The 21023-nt window shown below is 36.9% G+C and overlaps 1 long non-coding RNA gene across 1 annotated transcript in view; it reads right to left on the bottom strand.

Annotated features, from left to right (window-relative positions):
• Positions 1-1173: 1173 nt before the first annotated feature.
• The window catches only part of LOC125100985 (uncharacterized), a 67624-nt gene continuing 47774 nt past the window's right edge, over positions 1174-21023 (bottom strand). Inside the window, exons 2-3 of the long non-coding RNA XR_007127725.1 lie at positions 1789-1872; positions 1174-1465 (exon numbers count right to left, since the gene is read on the bottom strand). This is a non-coding gene — a long non-coding RNA (uncharacterized LOC125100985). The remainder of the gene's footprint in view (positions 1466-1788; positions 1873-21023) is intronic.

The following is a 21023-nucleotide window of genomic DNA, read 5'->3' as shown; positions in this document are numbered from 1 at the left end:
ATCAACTTGATGGAGATAGAGTTACTATTATCTTCATTTTATAGATGAAGAAAGTGATGCATAAGAAGATCTTAAAACATGCCCAAGGTCTCTAGGACAGTAAGTGACAGAGGAGGGATTACAAATTCAGGTTCATGTCATTCAGTACCTCCACTTTTTCATTTTTATTTTGCTGCTTCACGTGGGTGTCCCTTAGAGGTCATTCCAAGTTCAACTGTTCAAACTTGAACTGTTTTCCTGCCTCATACCCTCTCACCAAGGCTGGTCATTCCCTTGGGTCTTAATGTCAGCAAATGACACAACCAAATACCCATGTGTTCACTGAGATAACTTGAGGCTATCCTTACTATCCCTTCCTCCTTCATAATTCACATCCAGTTGGTCACCAGAACTTGTTTGTGTGGTTCCTAAATCTCTCTTGGCTCTATGATATTCTCTGTATCATCACCTCTGCTTCCAGACTTGTCACCTTCCAAATCAACATGCACACAATTGCCAAACAGACCTTTGCAGAATGCTCACATAGGAGCATGTCCATAGCCTCTTTAAAGACTTTGGTTCTCCCACTGCTCTTAGAAGCAAGTGAAATATCATTAGTATGGCTTCCCAAGCTCTCTTCAGACCAACCCCTCCCCATATCCCCGCCTCCTTTCCTAGGTTTCTATATTCTAGGCACACTGGTCTTCTCTTAGTTCCTCAAACAAGTCACTCCCCTTTAAGCCTCAGAGGCTTCACATATGCTTTTCCCTCTACAGGAAGTTCTTCACCCTTCCTTCTTAACCCATAGAACTCTGTTCAGTATACAAGCCTCCAGTCACCCAGAAGAGCCTTTGCTGCCCCTTCATCTATTTCTTTTTTTTTTTTTTTTTTTAAAGATTTTATTTATTTATTTGACAGAGAGAAATCACAAGTAGGCAGAGAGGCAGGCAGAGAGAGAGGAGGAAGCAGGCTCCCTGCTGAGCAGAAAGCCCGATGTGGGGCTCGAACCCAGGACCTGGGATCATGACCTGAGCCGAAGGCAGCGGCTTAACCCACTGAGCCACCCAGGCGCCCCCCTTCATCTATTTCTTATTCCACTCTTCTATGTTCTCTTACCACTTGTTACTTTGCATCTATTTCCTCCATCAATAAATAATTAATACACTGGTTTATACATGTTTTTCCTACTAGACAATGAGCTCCAAGAGGGTTAAGAACAGTGTCTCTTTCACTCATCCTGTGCTTGGAACACAGAAGGCTCATAGCAACTCGAGAAATGAAATTTGGTACAACCCTCAGTTAGTAGCCTCCTTAATTGGCTCTCAAGTCTCCATTCCTGGAAAATTGGGATGGCGGCACAAGCTTACAGTCACATTACCTCTTTCAGGAAAGCTGGGTTCACAGCTAGCAGGGTGACTTCCGGTCAGAGTATTCAGAGACAGTTTAAGCAGTTCAAGGAGTTAAGAATATTCTCCAGTGGAAGTCCCTGGGGAGAAGAAATATGGCACTTTAACTCTGGGCCTTCTCCCTTCCCTCTCCTCTCAACCCAAGAGTCATCAGAGGAAGTCCAAACATTACAAAGCAAGATTACTGGAAAATCTTTTGCAAACTCGCTTCTCTGTATATTTCCAAACAGTACTACTTTAATTGATTCAAGTTTGCGGGACTGGATTCTAATTTCAAGACAACTCCCCAAACAATTCACCACAGAACAGAACATTAAAATTATGGTAAGTATAATTAAAATGCCATTGCATTCTAATATTGTCTCTTCTTCTGTTGCTCCCACCCACAACTGGTTTCTCATACCAACAAAAAAACAGCTGTATGATTAGCAGGCTTCCATCTATGAGCTTCCATCTGCAGTTCCTTTAGCACTTGCACCAGGCAGATCTGGAAAAGCAAAACACATTCTAGTCTTGATTTTACTCTTTCCCATTATTTCACATGTGGAAAAAAAAAAGCTGAAAGATTGTTTGTGGCTTTCCCTAAAATTGGCATGTCCAAGAAGTTCAATGGTTTAATTAATGACATTCCTTTGGCTTTTCTAAGTAACACTACTGTCAAGAGTAGAGAAGCAGTTGAGGAGGGATGAAAGACAGAAGGATAATCCTTACTCCATTACCTGGTAATGAATTCCCAATGTTCAGGAAAATGGCATTGTTATGACTATGCCTTATTCAACATAGAAAGAAACAGAATCTGAAAAAATAAAAGTGATAAGGCACCTAGTACTTCAGAATAGTTGTCAACTCCTTTATTCCCAGTCCTTCCTTCATTCCCCAGCATAAGATTCCCATCAAATCTCCATCAGCCAGGTTCACCTGTCATTGTCATCTCAGCAGACTTTAAAGCCTGGAGGATAGGAAATGTCCAGGAAGCCTTAGTGTTCTCTGATCCTTTGGTTACTCCCCTACTCATCCTTCAGTACTCACTTCAAAAACTCTTCAGAAAGTTCCTTGATTTCTCCAGGAAGAGTTAAGTCCTTTAATGGTCATTCTATTTTTCTCTTATTGTTGCATGTTTCTATCAATTATACCCCTCGTTACAATGCTGTGACACTTATTTACCTGTCTAGATCCTTAATTGACTGATTCTAATGTTTTCTGCTTTTGCATATGTCTCTAGAATCTGAAATATGAATGAATGAATGAATGAATGAATGAATTTCTTTGATTTTTATTAATTTCTCAATGGTACAGCAAAATGCATTCAATAAGCAAAAACTCTATGAAGTACAGTATACCTATCCATTGTCTAGTATACTCTCTATAATTCATGGTTAGGAAGGAGGTTTGTTTTGAAGAAAGCAAATATAAGGGCAAACTTAAATTCTTAGTTTAGGCCCTCATTTCTATTTTCTCTCTGATCTTATTTTTGCCACTTTGAAATATAAAGAAGAACAAACCAACTGTAATTATGTAACTGTGACAGCTTACTTTGCCTTGCCTAACTTTAATTTCCTCATCTAAGGTTCATAGGGTAGGTGTGAGGATTTAATGGGGTCATGCATAACACACATCAGAGCCCCTACTATAGCACCTGACACATAATGAGTGGCAAACAGATTCTTAAATGGCGTTCTTGTGAATATCAGGAACTCAGCACTGCATTTTGATTTTCCTCTAATCTCCCCATATTCCTGCTCTTACAAAGCTGTTAGCCATCTAGAAATGATCAAAAGACAGGAAATGAGAGGGAAAATGTAAAATAAAAATTGTCTAAAACCCAGAAAACGCATCTTTGAAGAGTAACGATATATTTTATTTATATCAGATCCACATGGGATCTATCTAAAGGAATTTTCACTACCCACGTGTTACTTCTTCTTTGATAACTAATGGTTTGACATATCTTTTGGCTCAAAAGACTTAATACCATATAATGCAAGGGATGTGTTTACTGGGATAGCTGCCACCAGAGCAGCTCTGCAGATAAACTTTGTTTAACTAGCTGCTTTCAGACATGAGGAAACTGTCATATATATATATACATATATATATGACATATATAACATATTATATATATCACATATATATATCAAAGGCACTAAAGCCCTAGTTTCATAACTAGTACTCTAGTTAAAATTAATAGACAAAAGACCATTATATATGAAAGGGTAACCACATTTAGATCTGCTTTTCTATCAGAGACTCCAAATGGTCCTCCTTTTTTTTCCTTTGCCTTATAATAAAATATAATAAAGGCCAAATTTTGAACTTAAAAAAGAAGTTATTCCTAATATTTTCATCATGTATACCAGGATCTCTCTCTCATTTGCAACCCAAGGAAGCACAGTCAGTCAATCAACAAATATACTGAGGACCTGGAAGATACCAGTTTCTCTGCTGTTATTTGAGGATTCTTAGGGCACCCAAACACAGTCCCTGTTTTCTTTTTTTTTTTTTTAAGATTTTATTTATTCAGTTGACAGAGATCACAAGTAGGCAGAGAGGCAGGCAGAGAGAGAGGGAGAAGCAGGCTCCCCGCTGAGCAGAGAGCCCGACGCAGGGCCCGATCCCAGGACCCTGAGATCATGACCTAAGCCAAAGGCAGTGGCTCAACCCACTGAGCCACCCAGGCACCCCTACAAGAAATTTATGCTCTAGTGGGCAAGAAAGACTAATAAACTAAGATTTTCATACTTTTTAACCAGTACCATTATAAAGTCAATGGTACAGTGCTTGAAGAGCCCAGGAGGGACAGATAATCAGGAAAAGTTTCCTGAAAGAAGTGGCATAAGCTGAATTTTAAACCAAGAACCGAAAACATTCGTCACAGAAGGAGGAAAGGGGCAACCAGGGGAAGGGACTGTTTGCGCAAAGACGTGAATGCCAACAGTATAAATTGTTCAGTTATCTACAAACATATCATTGGGGTCCTGACTGGGGAAATATAGAGACCATGGACAGGAGACACGGCTTGAAAAATAGTTTAAGATCTCAAAGGGCCTTGCAGGTAAGGAACATAAACATTTTCATACAATTTATTGACAGCCATTTATAAATAAATAAGAAAGTGACATAAGCAGATCTGCATCGCAGTAGATCACTCCAGCTGACTTGTACAGAATGGATCACATGCAGAGATTTATCAAACTTCATCACCCAAAGTAAATGCTCTTATGTAACAACCTAGTACACTTAAACACAGAAAAACAGCTGAATAATAGCTTCACAAAACAGAGTTGGACAGCCTGTGATGCGCTGATGTTCTCTATTCTGATTCAAGGTTTAAACTTCTGGCCTTGGCCTACTAAGTGGATTTCACAATGCTCTGACGGGATGTGGCTCCCAGTGAAGAACTGTTGATAAGAAGAAACAGTACAGTCAGGAAGATCAGACAGGAAGTTACTGTAGTAATTCAAGTAGTAAGAGTGGTGAACTCAACTAAGGCAACACAATGAAAAGGAGCTGGTAACTTCTGCCTTATTAATAAAGCTCTACTGATTTCCCTTGCTATAACCCAGTTAAGTAAACTTGGTGGCATTAGTGCACCTCTGAGATAATCATCATCGGAATGCCTGCCAAGTTTCACACTGTGTAAAGGGCTTCACACGTATCATAACTCTAATTCTGAGTGCCACACTGCAGGGTAGATACTGTTATCACCATTTCACAGACAGGAACACTGAAAGCCCAGGTAAATTAAATAGCTCTGCCAAAGTTACAGAGATAGACATTAGCAGATTAGTACACAGCCAATCTTTTAGTGCTAGTTAATTCATACTAAGTACAACAGTCTGATGAATGAAAATATTTCAGTACCTCTTGACGACTGTCTTATTTCCAGTTTTTTGCTATTGTAAACAACACTATTGTAGACATTTTGGGGCCTATGTTCCTGTAGAATAGAATTACCCGATCATATGATAAGATTATGTTATAGATACATTTTATTCTTATTAGGAAGTATCCATCAATTCCTTTTTATTGAGTGTTATGAATATCAATAGTGGGATTTTTCCCTAGGCCTCTTCTGCATCTATGGAAATGATCACATGATCTTGCAATGTAGTTCTATTAGTAGGATAGTTTTAAGGTTTTTTCTACATTAAACCATATTTGCACAACCCTACTTGTTCGTATTTCTATTTTAATTCACCAATGGAGTCTAAAAACACTTGATAAGAAGAAACAAGTCAGGAAAATCAGACAGAAGGTTACTGTAATAATTCAAGCGGTTAAGACATGTGGACTCCACTAAGGCAACATAATGAAAAGATCTGGTAACATAATGACAAGTATTAATATAATAATATCAATTTAGTTGAGACCTCTGCATCAATATTCATAAGTAAGATTAATCTGTTGTTTCTGCTCTGGTATAATCCTGTATTAGTTTTTAAAACATGTTATCTACCTCATAAAAATAAACTTGAATTTGTTCTTCCTTTTTAGAGCAAAAACTCAAATGACTAAGTAGCAGTATAGTCATGTTACCATAAAAGTCTTTGTTGAATTCTCACATGAAACCACTGGAAAATGGTGTCTTCTGTGGGGGTGGACTTAGCCACTTTTTCTGTATTTTTAAGTTAATTTGTCTGTGTAGACTCTCCTTGAGTCAATTCTGGTATTTTCCATTTATCCTAAAAATTAATCCACTTAGTTTAGGCATTCAAAGTATTTCCACAGAGTTGTGTAGTCTCTTAAAATATTTAAAATTTTTCTCTTTTCAGGCTTATTTATCTTTTGTGCTTCCTAACTGTGTACATGTATACTTTATCTCCTTTTTTCTTGATTGAGTTAGCCAATGACATAAATTTTTTTCAAAAACATACCTTTTGGTTTTATGGTATTTTTCTTTGCTAAAGTGCTAAGCTTTTAATTAATGTCTTCTGCTTATTTGGGTTTGTGTTTTAATTTTTAACTATTCAGATTGGATTTTTAAATTCTCTATCTTCCATTTTTTAGTCTTAGGGATATAGGATTTAATGGCAGAAGTTTCAACGTGTTAGAATGTTTCCTGGGGGCGCCTGGGTGGCTCAGTGGGTTAAGCGGCTGCCTTCGGCTCAGGTCATGATCTCAGGGTCCTGGGATCGAGTCCTGCATGGGGCTCTCTGCTCAGCAGGGAGCCTGCTTCCCTCTCTCTCTCTCTCTCTCTGCCTGCCTCTCCGTCTACTTGTGATCTCTCTCTGTCAAATAAATAAATAAATAAATCTTTAAAAAAAAATAAAAGAATGTTTCGTGGGTTTGGGTTTTTTTTTTTTGGTTTTTTTTTTTTTGTGTGTGTGCGTGTGTGGGTTTTTTTATTATTAATTTTAGTGTAATTGCATTAGGGAAAGAAAATAAGAAAATGCTCCTTGCTATATCTAATACTTGGAATTTATGATTTTTCTATAGCAAACTAGTATGGCCCAGCCTGTTTGTGTGAATAAAGTTTTATTGAAAAATAGCTATACCTATTCATTTATGTAAAATCTCTGGCTGTTTTTGCACTATTCTCACTATGTCAGAGCTGAGTACTGGCAACAGGGACATAAGTTCCACAAATTCTAAAATATTCACTATCTGGCCCCTTACAGAAAATATTTGCTGGCCTCATTCTAAATCATCTTCAGTTTTTATCTAGTTCATCTGTTTTGGATTTTAAATGTGTATTCAGATTTTCTGATATATTATTAAACTTTTGTCTATCTCCCATTCAATCTCTTACAGTATAAAAGATGCTTCTGTATTATGCAAATATAGATAATTCATTTTCATTGTGAATTTTAGCCTTTAGTTTTACAAAGTATCTTAATGCCTTATTGTTTTTCTTCTTTATTTACTTTTATATTTATTTTTATACAGCAACTTTTTTTTTCAAGTTTTTATTTAAATTCGTTAGTTAACAAACAGTGCAATATGTTTCAGGTGCAGAACCTAGGGATTCATCATTTACATATTAACACCCAGTGCTCATCACAGGTGCCCTCCTTAATCTCCATCACCCATTTAACCTCTCCCCTGCACTGACCTCCCCTCCAGTAACGCTCAGTTTGTTCCCTATAGCTGAGAGCCTATTTGCCAGTTTTCCTCTCTTCTCCCCCTATGTTCATCTGTTTTTTTCTTAAATTCCACAGATGAGTGAGATCATATGGTATTTGTCTTTCTCTAACTGATTTATTTTGCTTAGCAAAATACACTTTAGCTCCATCCTGCCATCATTACAAATGGCAAGATTTCATTCTTTCTGATGGATGGGTACTATTCCATTGTATATATTTATACCACCTCTTCTTTACCCATTCCTAAGTTGTGAATATTTGGGCTCTTCACATAGCTTGGCTATTGTTGAGAATGCCCCTATAAACATCAGGGTACACGCATTCCCTTGAATCAGTATTTTTGGTATCGTTGTGATAAATACCTACTAGTGCAATTGCTGGGTCATAGGGTACTTCTATTTTTAACTGTTTGAGGAATCTCCATACTGTTTTTCAGAGTGGCTGCACCAGTTTTCATTCCCACCAACAGTGTAAGAGGGTTCCCCTTTCTCAGCACTCTCGGCCATACCTGTTGTTTCCTATTGTTGATTTTAGCCATTCTGACAGGTGTGATGTGGTATCTCATCGCAGTTTTGATTTGTATTTCCATGATGATGAGTGATGTTGACCATTCCGCATGAGTCTGTTGGCCATCTATGTGTCCTCTTTGAAACTGTCTATTCATGTCTTCTACATAGTTTTTAACTGGAATATTTGTTTTTGTTAGGAGTTGAGTTTGATAAATTCTTTATGTATTTTGGATACTAACCCTTTATCGGATATATCATTTGCAAATATCTTCTCCCATTCCAAAGGTTGTCTGTTAGATTTGTTGATTGTTTCCTTCCCTGGGCAGTTGTTTTTTTAATCCTGATGAAGTCCCAATATTTATTTTGCTTTTGTTTCCCTTGCCTCTGTCAAAGTGTCTAGTAAGAAGGTACTACAGCCAATGTCAAAGAGGTTGCTGCACATGTTCTTCTCTAGGATTTTGATGGATTCCTGTCTCATATAGGTCTCTTACCCATTTTGAATTTATTTTTGTGTGTGGTGTAAGAAAAAACTTTGTCTTTTATTATTTTTCAGTTTAAATTTTACCTTGTAAGATATCAATATCGCTAATATATTCACTTGATATTTCCTTGACAATAATTTTATTTTCAGCCATTCTGAATCTCTCTCCTTTGGGCATATCTTATATATTAATGAAGTTTGGGGTGTTGCTTTGTTCACCAGTCCGAAAAAATTTTAATAGGTCAATTAACCCCTTTTAGTTTTTTATATGATCTGTATTTTGGCTTCAACTCTGCCATACTCTTTTATGTTATATAAAAGACTTAGTACCTTTCCATTTTTTTGTTATTTTCTATTTGAAAATAGAATAATATTATAAAACAACCTTTTTTCTTTTCCCTGCATCTCCTTGAACATCTAGCTTAAAACAATATTAGTGTATCTCAATAATAACTATGAAATGATCAGTAAGCTTTTTAAACTTTTCATGTTTTTCTTATCCTCCCTTACCGCAGCTATTAAGCACTATACATTTTCTTATATAACTACTATTTGGTTTTAGTTTTATGTGCAAATATATGTTTAATATTCATTACCCGTACTTATTTCAATTTTCTTTTGTTTTTTTATCATTGCCTTAAGCTCATTCTTTGGTAAATTCCTCAGAAAAAAATATTCCTTGAATTACTGCATGTTGGTAACAGTTTGTGTGCAACTGTTCTATCAGGAAGTCATTTTAGCTGGTTATAAAATAAATGGCTCACATTTTTTTTTAAACTGAATAAATACAATTAACTTTTAGCATAAACCATTACTACCAAGAAATTTGATGACATCAAATTTTCTTTTTTTGATAAATATCTTGATAAATATAAAATAATAAATATAATAAATATATAAATATAATAAATATATAATAAATATAAATAATATATAATTATGTAAATTATATATAACATATAAATAGTAAAATATATTATATTATAAATAAATATATAATAAATATAATAAATATAAAATAATAAAAAAATAAAAATTTTTTGATAAATATCTTTTTTCTCAGTGCTCAGTTTATTTTTCTGTTTCTTTAAAGACCAGTAATTTTACTGTACTATGACTTTGCAGTTCTATGCATATTTTAAGTGACATAATTTTATGACAAATTTCAACAGATAAATGTTGAGTTCTTTCAATGTATAGTTGTCTCCTTTTTAATTTCAGAAACATTTTGAGTTACAGTTTTTACTGTGTTCTTTTCCAATGGCCTAGTTTTCTTATTCAAGGTTCCCTAATTATATGCATATTGGACCTTCTTTGCCTATCCTCATTTTGTACTTTTTTTGAACTACTTTCTCATTCTTCATTCTTTCTTCTTGCATAATATTTACTTTCAGGTGTTTTTGGTGGTATCTATTCACTTTCATGTTTATTCTAGACTTGTTTCTGAAATGATTTTTTTCTATATCAATTCTTGCTTTAGTCTCATTTATGCTATTTTTCCATATCACCTATAACTTTCTTAATTTTTAGGTCCTTTTGAAATGTTACATCATCAGGTTATACTTTTTGTTTTACGGGCATGTCTTTGTCTTCTTGGCTTCAGTTTTCTGTGGGAACATTATTATGCTCCTTATTCTTGCATTCTTTTTTTCCTCATGATTACTTGCCATGGAAACCCATTTAATTTTCCTTAACTTACAGGAGGGAAGGATGGGTTGTAAGACCTTTTCTAGCATTGCTTATAAACAATTCTGCTTTGTTGTTGTTTTTTTTCTTTAATATTTATTTATTTGAGAGAAACAGAGATAATGGGAGACAGCACAAGCAGGGAGGAGAGGGAGAAGCAGGCTTCCCATCAAACAGGGAACCGATGCTGGGGCTCAATCCCAGGACTCTGGGGTCATGACCTGAGCAGAAGGCAGACACTCAACTGACTGAGCCACCTAGGTGCCCCTCCACTTTGTAGTTTTAATAAAGCTATAGCCTCGGGGTGCCTGGGTGGGTCAGTTGTTAAGCATCTGCCTTCAGCTCAGGTCATTGTCCCAGAGTCCTGGGATTGAGCCCCACATCAGACTCCTTGTTCACCGGAAGTTCAATTCTCCCTCACCTACTCCTTGTGCTAGTATTCTCTCTCTAGCTGTTTCTCTGTCAAATAAATAAATAAGATCTTAAAAAAAAATTTTTTTATGATTTTTATTTATTTATTTATTTGACAGAGAGAGATCACAAGTAGACGGAGAGGCAGGCAGAGAGAGAGAGAGAGGGAAGCAGGCTTCTTGCTGAGCAGAGAGCCCGATGTGGGACTTGATCCCAGGACCCTGAGATCATGACCTGAGCCGAAGGCAGCAGCTTAACCCACTGAGCCACCCAGGTGCCCTAAAAATTTTTTTTTAATTTTAAAAAATTTTTAAAAAAGCTATAGCCTCTTTCTGACAATCTCTGCACTCTGTACCTCTCCTCCACTTCTATGTAAACTTCTTTCTGTTCCTATTGACACTGTTCTGCCTAATTTACACTGTATTCCTGTCAGTTTCCCATAGATTTGTATTTTGTTTTGAGAGTGAATAATGCTGCTCTGGACTTTTCAGACCTTACCATATTCCTTGCACTCATCCTCAAGTTGGTATATATAAAAACTTTTTCCATTTTTAGCTGCCTTTTTCAAATTGGCCTACAGTGTTTTCTAGTGAATACCTATTATTTTTTTTAAGATTTTATTTATTTATTTGACAGAGAGAGAGAGAGAGAGAGATCACAGATAAGCAGGCAGAGACAGAGGGGGAAAGCAAGCTCCCCGCCCAGCAGAGTCCAATCCAGGGCTCGATCCCAGGACCCTGAGATGACCTGAGCTGAAGGCAGAGGCTTAACCCACTGAGCCACCCAGCTGCCCCCCTACTGATTATTTTTAAATACTCACGGGTTTTTCCTTCTTTCTATCTGCCTACCACTAGATTATACAATGTCATGATTTGCTCTTACCTTCTCTAAAGTGTGGTTTTAGGAATACCTTGTCTGTTAGTTTTACGTAGATAGTGCTTCTTTTCTTCCAAAGTGACATCCTAATTATTAGCCTGCATTTGTAGAAAGACTCAAAAGGATTAAAAATTATACCACTTTCATCATTTTCCCCAAATCCTTACCTAATATTTAAAGTTATATTTAAAAGGCTTATATATAATGTTAACTAACACTTGTAATTCTGACCTTTTGTACTCATTATTCCCTAGATTGTTACTAAATCTACATTTTTTTTCTCTTAAAAAAATTAATCTGTTGGGCAACTTCTATAACATTAGGTTCCACAGATACAACTATTTCTAAGTGTTTTTAAATTGTTATTACCAATTGTTTGGTCATAGCTCTTATACTGAAATCTTCCTAAGGCAACCATGTCATCACATACTCTTAACAATTTGGCTTTCTTCCTTTTTCTTTTTTTCCTATATTTTTGACTCCTACATATTTTTTCCTGGCTATATTTTGTTTTTTTTGTTTTTGTTTTTAAAGATTTTTATTTATTTATTTGAGAGAGAGACAGTGAGAGAGAGCATGAGAGGTGAGAAGGTCAGAGGGAGAAGCAGACTCCCCATGGACCTGGGAGCCCAATGCGGGACTCGATCCCGGGACTCCGGGATCCTGACCGGAGCGTAAGACAGTTGCTTAACCAACTGAGCCACCCAGGTGCCCTCCTGGCTATATTTTGAATCACTTCTTTCTTCCTTTCATTTTTTTCTCCCTTAAAGACAGGTTGGGGAGAAAGGGACAGAGAGAATCCCAAGCAGGCTCCATACCCAGGACAAAGCTTGATGTGGGCCCTAATCCTAGAACCTTGTGATCATGATCTTAACTGAAATCAAGAGTCAAATGCTTAACACACTGAGCCAGAATGTTTTCTATTTGTAAGAGCAGAGACAGACCCCCAGAATTTCTATCTTTAATGCTGCTCGACCCAGAGAACCAACTTATTCCTTTTTAACATACATGTAGTATATAGTTAAATAAACTAAAATGTCCTCCTAAGTGAGCATTTAGATTGTTTCCATGGAATATATTCTTCATTCTTCAATGTGGAGTTGCTCTGTGTGTATTTCAAATTTTGGCATAAACTTTCAAATTGCTCTTGAAAGAAGCTAGAAGAAAGATGTATATTTTCATTCTCAGGCTAGCACTGCTAGTCTTTTGTGAGAACTGGAAAGTCCATCAAACATATAGTACTCTCTTTTATAGAATGGAAGTGAGTCAAAGGTCAACCCAGGAGCAGGTCCAAGACTTTCCTCAAAAATCAGTTTGAGGGTTTCTCCAGTTCATGGATAGACAGACAACCAGTTACTTTAAAAAATCCTAAATCACAAGCCAAGGATACAATAATTTTAACTTGAGAAAATGGCACATGAATATCAGCAAGCATGCACTTAGCCAGATGATTTCACCCTCCATTCAACTTTAATATTCCAGGCTTCTCTGTTCAGTGTGTGGGTCCACTCCACCACTACCATGCTTTGAATGCTGCTTCTTGTTTGCTATTTAGAAAATAAGTCGCAATTCCCTCAAGATAAAGGAAGTAAAAATAAAGCAACAGAATATATAAGAGGTAGAGGAGTAAGAGGATTAAATCTTAAAGCCAAGAAAAAGCATATACACTAGCACAATATAACATTTTGGGAGGAAAATTAATATAAGATAGCAAAACAAAATTTAAGATAAAGGATAAAAACTAAGAATACATCAAAACACAAAATCAGAAAGGAGAAAAGGACTGCTATCGAAGTTAATAACATCAGGCAAAGTAAAAAGAATTCTAAAAGAAAAAGAAAAAAGATAATTTTAATGACAGTAGAGCTTTAAGGTAATGAGAAAAAAACAACTAAAAAAACAATTTAAGGTAATGAGAAAAAAACAATTAAAAACAATTAAAAAACAATTAAAAACAATTAAATTTAAAACAATTAAAAAATTAAAATTAAAAAAACAAAGAAATTTAACTAGAGAAGTAAACTAAAGCCAACATTTTAAAGTACTACACAGCCTACATCACAGCAAAAATAAATATTAAAATATTACTATTTTCTAGTCAATAAAACAGAAGACATCTTTAATATATAAGAAAACAGAACAAAGAAAGTAAAAGAGAAGAAAAAATGTTGACACTTCACAGTAGGCAGGCTTCCCACTGCAGATTATCTCACAGCAGAACATAGAGACAGCACTTAGGAGCTCTTTTTAATGCTTGCCATTCCATGGATTTTGGCCATGCTTTAAAATAGCCATTAAGGGCACATGGGTGGCCCAGTTGGTTAAGCATCTGACACCTGATTTTGGCTCAGCTCATAGTATCAGGGTCATGAGATCAAGCCCCACATTAGGCTCCACATGCAGTATGGAGACTGCTTGAGATTCTCTCTCTCCCTCTTCCTCTGCCCCTCCCCCCACTCACACATGCAGTCTCTTTCTCTCTCTCTCTCTCAAAAAAAGAAAGAAAGAAAGAAAAGAAGAAAAAGAAACAGCCACCAAAGAAAATTACAATCTTGTCAGATAAAGAGGAATTTTCCTTCACTAGTTGCAGCTCAAGGTAAAAAGTGGAAGAAGTCCACTGATAAGATACTCATCCTTCCCCACTACTGCGACTATGTGACTATGAATCTCAATCCACACTCTTATGTGAAATATTATAACTTCAATTTCTATAAATCAACTGAATTTCTGTTTTGAACTGCCATATCAGATGACAGAAGCTCATTTCCATCAGTATGTTGTGTCCTCTCTCCCTCTCATCTTTGACACTGGATCTAATTTCTAGAAGGTGTGATAACATTCTTCTGATTCTTGGAGACTTCTGTCTACACAGGTATGTACTGATCTATTTTCTTCTTGAATACTCACTCTGATCCCCGAAGTACTTTAGGCAACCCTCTTTTCTGTCTGTCTGGTTTTTAAAATTTTTAAGACTGGGTCTTCTCTACTACTTCCAAAGAATCTTTCCTTTAAGACATGGGGACAATTCTGGTGCTTCTGTTCAGAAATGGCCATTTAGAATCATATTGGAATGTCATCACAGTGGATTTCAAACTCTTCTCTCAGGTCTCCCAGTCCATCTGATATTTCATGACCTTCATGGGTCTATCTAGGAAGTAGGATCCAGTGCCTACTCTGTCCAGGATGACAGAGTCTCTCTCTTCTTTAGACCAAGGAAATCTTTTGTTTTCCAAAGAAAGCTCGATTCTCCTCAAATCCACACCACCTGTTTACCTTAAATCTTGGGCCTTTGGAATTTTCAATCGAAAAAGTGTCTAAAAAACAATGATCCTGGCCAACTATCAAACTGAAAACAAAAGGATAGAGATGGGAAATATTTGGAGAAAAAATACTGGATACTAATTTCAGAAATATGTTCATACTATATAGTCCTTTTTCTCACTATATCTTACTCATTTCAAAATTTTTTTTATCTAAATTCAAAAGGTTGTTTTTAATTTTGATTTTTTTATTTTTAAGATTTTTAGAAATACATTTTTTTCCTTTTAACTCACAATAATGCTCTTTTTCTATTAAAATATTAGCAAGGTCTGATTAACACTGCATTATTAATGCCCCTGGATAACTAACCATTGGCCCTACCCTTTGTGAGCTTCTATACTAAAATGTGGGATTGGCTTTTTAAGCTTAATTTGAAAAGAAGACATGATCCTACAATTTTGGTGAAAACACAGTTTTCACTGCCTCCCTTGATATTAAAATAATCTTAAATTTTAGAACTTTCTTTTTATCTTGAATTGAGACCAGCTTTAGAAAAATGATGAGAGGAAGGGGAGGGGAATCTTTTCCCTTACTATCAGGTCTACAGATGTGGAATCAAAGCTTGTCTCTATAAGACAATTTCCAATAATATTATATTGTGTTGTTTAGGTCTTATTTCTCCACATCATATGGCTGGAAAAGAATGAGGTGTTACTCGCTGACAGCCAATTAAGAGGCCTTTATCTAAAAATCCCACAGAAGAGCTGGACAAGAGGATCTGAAATACATCTTTTGATGTAGTTTCAGAGAAAGTGGCAACTTTACTTAAAAACAAAATGTATATAATTTGAAACCTTCATCCCATATACCGTTCTTAACATTTTTTTTCACATTAACAATCCAGAGCTCGAGTTCATGCAAATCCTGCCAATGATTCTAATTTAAACACTCAAAAATAGAATTATAAAGAAATATAATCTATATTATCTACTTTTGTTCAAGGATAATTATACATAAACCACCCTGATAGGAGGAAGGCAAACATCCTAAAGAGAAAGTGGGCATTTGGATTTTTCTGTATCATCTTATTTCTACAAATAACTCCCATTTCCCCGATTAAGGTTCATAAACAAAATGACTACTAGTTCCTTTACTGAAACGACTTCATTAAATTTTCCCACACCACTCCTTTAACACAATATCTATGCCTTAGGTGAAGGATTCTAATGACACATTCTCATTGACAAGAGCATAACAGGTCTATAACAGTTTCATAAAGAATATAATCAAAGTTAACTAAATAAGGGGGGGGGGGAATCATACAGACTAAAAAAGCACCTAAAATAGAAAACAAGAAAGAATGTAAAAGTAAAGAAATAAACAATGAGGCTCCCAAAAAAACTCAGTGTGGCTTTTTTTTTTTTTTTAATGTATGCTTCCCCAAATGGGTTAAAATACATCCTTTCCAATAAGGAATAGCCAATTATGTAAATCTGTACTCTTAACACAGAACACTAACCGAGTCCGGAGAAAGAATGAGCAGATGGAGAGACCCTTGGGAGAGCTGGTGTAAATAAAAACTCCTGAGGCAGAAAGAATCCTTTCACTAGAGGGGAAAATCTAAGCTTTTTCAAACTGAAACAATTTTCTCTTTGTGCACTTAGCTATTTAAATAAAGAGGGCACTACAAATGTGCAATAATGAGTTGGACCTATCATGACATTCAACCTTCCAAAACAATGCCTAGTTCTGCTGTTAATAATTTAGTATGGCTGATCATTTTGTAGAAAAGAAGATTCACCTTCCAGAGGGCCATTTTTATCAGCTACGTTCATCTCTGAATTCACAGTTCAAACTCACTTCAATGCTCGTCATAGGCAAGAGGTTTCAGCCACTTTCTCACAGGTTTTACCAAGCACAGCAGTTGGCAGTAACACAATGATGCTCATTTGAACATGATCATGACAGTGGTAATATATCTCACTGCTAATATTCACAACATTATTCTCTATGGAGTGGGAGGAAAAAAAAAAGAGGTAGGTAGGATTTTATTTTACATGTTATTTTTTTCATGGACAGTTTTTAACCTGAAGTCTTTTTTGGTCCCCCTTTCCCTTCTCTCTGCCCTTTGTCTCTTTACCCTAGATAACCTCTCCATTACTTCTTCATCTCACCTCTCATGAACTAATTAAGCAACCTGTTGGATGTTCTTCCCTACACTTCTCTTTGGTCACTAAGACTACTGAAGGGAGGACTTGCCTATCAAAAATAACAGTGGCACAGGAATAGGCAAGTAAGTTAGTGGAATAAAAGAGAGTGAAGAGAAATAAAACCTAATATAAACTGGAGTTTAATTCAGGACTAAAGTGGTATTTCATTCAGTTGGAAGAGGTCATATATTTCATAAATGGAGCCTGAACAACTGGTTATCCATCTGGAAAAAAATTAAGTTGGACCCTTACGTCATGCCAAATGCAAAAATAAATTCCAGATGGATTAAAGACTTATGTATAAAAATTAAAACAATGAAAACCATTCAAAATTCTTTATGTACAATCCTAGAGGCAGGAGAGACTATTTCACCAATTCTGGGAACTCAGACACACTAAGAAGAAAAAAAAAAAAAAAGGTACAGATGTATTTAAATACTCAAAATTTAAAATTTTTTTACATAAGGGACCACACTGGAAAAAATATTGACAACATATGTGATAGGCAAATGCTTAATATCTTTACTATACAAATAGGTCTTATAAATTAACAAAAGAAAGGCAAATAACCCAGTAGATGTTGGGATAATCGATATGAAAGAGTCAGTTGAAAGCAAAATACCAAAAAGCATTCAACCCTGTTAAGGCAACGGTGAGATAATTTTCAGCCAACATATTGTAAAAAATAAAGAATACCTATTTTTGGCAAGGATTCAGGGAAAATTCTATTATATTGCTTGTGGAAATGTGAATTAATGGACTTTTTTGGGGAAAGCAATCTGCAATATTCATTAAGTTGAAAATATATATACCATAATCCACATAATCACACTGCTATGAATTTATGCTATAGAAATAATAGCATTAAGATGTAAAGGATTATATTTAAAAGTATTTAAATAAAGAATCATTCCAGTGAGAAAAAATAGAAACAAAGTGAATGTTTATCAAAAGAGGAGTTCTTGAAAATGTCATTACATTCATAAAATGCATTTGACAGCATTAAAAGAAATACATGGGATATAAACCAGTTGATTTGAATGTATTACTCCAGTGTGTGGCTCAGCAAGGAAATCAAGATTCTGAGAAGCTTATGTGATATGACCTTTTCCTTTTTAATGAGAAAAAATGATATTAGGTGTGGATATGTTTTTTTTTTCTTTTTAAAAATAACACCTTTAACTGACATAATTCACTGTCTCGTAGGGTACAATTCAGCATGTCATTTATTTTTATATTCATTTTAAACTGTCACGGAAAACAACCAAAGGAAGCCTAGAGCACAGACTATCTACCCAGGCAGAGTACAGAAACATAGAAGTAACATGAGCTTCTCCTTGAAGCACAGGCAGAGTTGAAAGATTAAACACAAAGCATCCATAGTTTCTGGTGCCAAGTAGAAGCTTCTTGGTGAAGGAAGCCAAGAACAGAGAGTCAAAATATATTTCACCTAGAGTTTCTTGGTGCTTATTAACTTGAATGAAACTCTTTCCTGATTATTATCCCATTACACAAGCAAACACTTAAAAAATCATGGAGAAGAATTTGATTGACACTTCATTCTAGAAAGATTTTCTACCTCCCAGCACCCTCTTCTTTCACTTATGTCTCCACCAGACAGACACACGCATTTAAAGTAAGAACAGATGACAATGTCAGGTAGCACTATTCAGGGAACACCAATCTCAACCCCCAGGAGATGTGCAGTATGGCAGTCCTGGCCACATGAGGTTTAAATACTGAAAATATTTCAGCAAATATTAAACCGATGATTTTTACTTTCTCTTTTAATGCGTATTTCACACACTTTCTCATCATGGAGGTCAAGCTTTTGAGAAATTATCACTCCCTGACAGGAGACAGCTGCAATCTCATTTCCTAGAGAGATTTTAGGCTTTAAAATCAGGCCTTATAGAAAGACCAGCGTTGCTAAATTCCTGTCTGCACTTTGGCATATCAAAAGCAGCCCAGGAGGGTCCAGCTGATTGACTTCTGTGGTATTACAGAGATGATATCTGTAGTTTACGGCTTAACAAGGGTAAAGAGAAAGAAGGAGGTAAAAGAAAATCCTATTCCTTTATCTCTTTCCTAAGGAAAATAAAGGGAAACCAAGGTGGGAAAGAGCAGCAAGTGGGCATGCCTTTTTTGACTGTCCCTCCCTGGGCTTTATTCCCAAGGGTGGGAGACCTGAATGGGACCCTGAAAGTCAGGGTGTCTCTCAGGCTGCCAAACACCCACCTCAGCTGGACCCCAACAATGTAGGGCATCATGAAGAAGCCTTGAGCCTTGTTCTCAAGCTGATGTCAACCCCCAGGCAACACACAGGCTAAAGTGGGAGAGAGTGGGTCTGGCACATCAACAGAGCAAGGTGAGGTGACCTTGAAAAGGCAGAGAAGGCTGACACATGACGGTGATGCTCTGCAGCCAGGGAGAGCAACAGGAAGGCCAAATCCACAAGGAGAAGGCAGCTGCAGCCCCGTGGGGACTTTCTAAGCCAAAAGAAGCCACACACTTACCAGCTACAAATATGGAGCCAGTAAGAACACCACCATCCAGGGAGCCTGGGTGGCTCAGTCAAGTGTCTGCCTTCGGCACAGGTCATGATCTTGGGGTCCTGGGATAGAGACCCACATCGGACTCCCTGCTCACTGAGGAGTCTGCTCTCCCTCTGCCCGTTGCCCACACTGTTTGTGTGTGCTCTCTCTCTTTATGAGTTGGGCCCTGTGCTAGGTGTGGAACATACTTAAAAAAAATAAATGAACTAAATAAGTAAAATAAAAATGCTCAGTTTTTCAAAAGCTTTTCCTCCCCATTTCTCTCCTTTCAGTGGTCTCTGGTTGTGCTGCCATAGGGAGGACATGGACCTGGACCTGTGGCCTCTGGCTTGCCCTGGAGTGTAGTAGCTGCTAGGAGCCATCACCTAAGCACTGGCCCCTGCCCCCTGGATGGTGTTTTTGGTTGTTGTTGTTGTTGTTGTTTTAATATTTTATTTATTTATCACTCTCTCTCTTTATGACAAATAAAATATTAAAACTGAAAGGAGAGAAATGGGGAGGAAAAGCTTTTGAAAAACTGAGCATTTTTATTTTACTTATTTAATTCATTTATTTTTTTAAGTATGTTCCACACCCAGCAAAGGGCCCAACTCAGGGCTCAAACTCACAACCCTGAGATCAAGCCCTGAGTTGAGATCAAGACTCAGACACTCAACCAACAGAGCCACCCAGGTACCCCAGATGTATTTTTATTTAAAAGAGACTTATTTTCCTGAAAAGAGGGATGAAATGTTGGGGATAATAGTAAACCATTAAGCTACATTGGGCAGTTAGGTTAATTTTTGTTTTCCTACTAAACAGTCAGTGACAGCACACAGAAACACCCCAAAATCCCAAATAAAAGTAGTCCACTTTCCCTGCCAACCCAAGTCATGGTGCAAGTTAAGCGTGCTCCTCTGGCGAACCCTTGCAGGCAAACGTGTTCCCCCCACCGCTTGCAGACACAGGATCTCTGGCCTCCGAAACCTCTGCCTCGGAGGCTCTGCTCCCCAGCCCATCGACTGTCAGAGAGGCAGCTCCACCACTCTCCAGAATCCCTCTGACATGTACGAAAAGTGAAAAACACAGGGCTCCATGACTATTGTCAAAAGGCATATTCTTCTCAGCGCACTCCCCAGAGAAATTCAGGTGCAGAAAAGAATACTTCTAAAAAACTATCCAATATGACTACAGTCATGAGCCTACAGCTTCAGACAGCAGGGGAGGAAAAGCCTTCTCCCTTCCCTTGCAAGTTGCCTTCTCCAGCCTGCTTTGACTTCTCCGGGTTTATGTGCCGGGTCTTGGCTAAACGAAGATGTTCCAATTTTTTTTCTTTGCTTCTTCTTTTCAAACCACAGTAACTCACACAGGAGCCAAACCCCTTAACTAAAGGATAATTTATGACAGTGCCACTAGCATTTTAAGCAAAATTGGTTTTGGGGACAGGGGTAGAAAAGCCAGGAGGTCAGAAGTTGATTCCTGAGGAAGGTATGCCAGCGGCCTCCTCCCCGGGGCTGGCGGGCTGGGATTATCACATTACACAGAGGGCCTGTGCCAAGGCCAGTAACAATGCCACCCGGATTCTAT

The sequence above is a fragment of the Lutra lutra genome, chromosome 5 (assembly GCF_902655055.1).
Source record: "Lutra lutra chromosome 5, mLutLut1.2, whole genome shotgun sequence".
NCBI classification, from domain to species: domain Eukaryota; kingdom Metazoa; phylum Chordata; class Mammalia; order Carnivora; family Mustelidae; genus Lutra; species Lutra lutra.
The sequence above is the reverse complement of the archived record's forward strand: the minus strand, read 5'-3'. Positions and strand labels throughout refer to the sequence as shown.